Source organism: Triticum aestivum, chromosome 3A (assembly GCF_018294505.1).
Source record: "Triticum aestivum cultivar Chinese Spring chromosome 3A, IWGSC CS RefSeq v2.1, whole genome shotgun sequence".
Classification (NCBI taxonomy): domain Eukaryota; kingdom Viridiplantae; phylum Streptophyta; class Magnoliopsida; order Poales; family Poaceae; genus Triticum; species Triticum aestivum.
The window spans coordinates 532,879,067-532,881,714 of NC_057800.1; positions in this window are offsets into that span (position 1 = coordinate 532,879,067).

Consider the following 2,648-nt stretch of genomic DNA (forward strand, 5'->3'; position numbering starts at 1 on the left):
ACGTGTGCAGATCACGGAGGTGTCGTACCTTCGGTTTTAGGATCGGTCGATCGTGAAGACGTACGACTACATCAACCGCGTTGTCATAACGCTTCCGCTTACGGTCTACGAGGGTACGTAGACAACACTCTTCCCTCTCGTTGCTATGCATCACCATGATCTTACGTGTGCGTAGGAAATTTTTTGAAATTACTGCATTCCCCGACATATTCGCCCCATATTTGGGCTGGATATGCGGATGCCGGTCAGTCCGGGTGTTTGAGGCCCGTTTGAAGCGTCCATCTGGGTCGAAAAACATGACCGGGCAGCCCGCTTAGGCGTATGAGGCGATTTTGAGAGGTCCGGTTGTAGATGCTCTAATTTGGTATTGTAACTGTTTATAGTTTTTTCTACTACAAAGTTGGGCCGAACTTCATATCATTTGAACTGCGTAACTTATAAGCCTTCTTTTTGTAGTTAGAAGGAGTGGAGTATGGCATTTTGGATCTCGGCCTCCATGAAGGCTGAATTTTTGAAAAAATCAAAATTCTAAAATTTTGTTTGGAAAAATCTGAATAAAATTGTACAAGTAAGCAAGGATGTGAGGTGCATGTGTGTAAAATTTCAGGATGAAATATGGTGAAAATGCGACATGTACAAAAATGAAAAATTCATGATCTGAAAGGATGAATAGAATCATGTGTTAAAAAGTGTCAAATTTGTTCTTTTGCACAATCCTCGTTTCAACGTATTTCATCCTCAAAATTTACACATTTGTGCATTATGCCTTCATCTATCTTTGTATTTTTTTCATATTTTTTTGAAGTATAAAAATAATAATTTTCATCGATTTTGGATTTTGCATTTGAAGACCTTCATGGAGCTCGGCCTTCAAAAACAATTTCCGGAGGGAGTATTATTACAATAAACGAAGTTTAAGGTACATGAACTTTGATGCGAGAGTGTACTTTAGGAACCTTCCACATTTCGCTGTCATGGCCATCATCATGACAATGTTATTCCCATAGCAGGTCGTCACACACGCATGTAGGACTATCCATACGTACTGGTCGACGGCATTGCCACAGATAAATGATTGAGATTAGAGTCTAGAGAGGGTGAATAAACAATAAAAGATCTAAGATCATGATGACACTATGGTGCGACGGCACGTTCGCAACGAGATAACACACCATAAGCGCCGCCCCTAGTCGAAGCATCCAAGAGGTATCTTCTAAGCTACGTGGACTCACTAATTGGTATGCAGAACAACCCAGATGCTGATCCAGTTTAAGGAAAGCAAGTTGTGGATGTGGTGACTCCCAGCAAGCCATTACCACATGCTCGGCCCATCAATGGTGCCCCACCCATGTGGTCTCCTCCAGCTCAAGGATGGGCAAAATTAAACATTGACAGATCGTCCTGCGTCACATCGGGAACTGCGGGGGTGGGCATGATTCTACGTGACTCCACCGGTGACATCATTTTCTCATCCTGTAAAACGTTGCGCACATGTGCAGTACCATTGGAGGCTGAGCCCTAAGCTTGCATGGAGGGTATCAACCTCACCCTGCAATTGACGAGGATGCCGATAGAAGTAGAGAAGGACTGCATGTTGCTCTTAACATGATTAATGGCCCGGACAGGGACCGGTCTCGCTATACCATGTTGGTTGATCAAATTCAAATGCTTTTGAGGGAAGGAAGGATGTTCAAGCTATCTCATGTTCAAAGGGAACAGAATGGTGCAAGCCATTATCTGGCCTCCTTTGGACGGACAGAAAATCGCACTGTGGTGTGGTTGGGTTCGGAACCAGAAGGCGTCTCTGATATTTGTAAGAATGGTTTATGCCTTGATTGATAAAATAAAATCTTCCTTTCGCCCGCAAAAAGAAAAAGATCTAAGACCTTTTAAATGGTATTTCCCCGTCACTATCTATATGGCGTCGTACTACAAAATGAATGATATCTCTCCCTAATAATAATAAAACACGGATTGACTCTGTAAGTTCACCGTCACAATACATTTCTTGTCGTGAATTTATGCTTTTAGTTTTTTCCACCTATATTATTTTCTATATCCGAGATGGTACTAGCGTTCCTTACCACTGGAGCTGTTTTTTTTTTACTGTGAAGACAGTAGGAAAGGCTCCTACTGCATATATATTACTAAAACCTCAGGGGGTACAATTACATGTGTGATTTACATACATGGGTGGTTGAGGTACCACTGGAGCTGTTGCGTCATGGCAATCAAAACGCTACGTGACTACTTGAGAACTATATGTACTGACTGATCCAAAAATAAAAAATAGACCATTGAACATTTTTTGATATACGTTGAACATTTTTGTAGTATACGATGAACATTTCTCAAATATCCATTGAACCTTTTTGTCATATATGCTGAACAATTTGAAAAATACATATTTAACATTTTTGTGATATAACCTGAACAATTTAAAAATACACATTGAACATTTATCTTCGAAGGGCAATTCCATACGATGAACATTTTTGAAAAAATGAATATACGCGCTGAACAATTTTCGGATACACACTAAACATTTGTGTAGTATACAGTGAACAAAATTAAGAAACATAGTGATCATTTGTATATTTGTTGAAAAAACAAAACTAAAACAGAAAAACCAAAACCAAAAGAGGAAA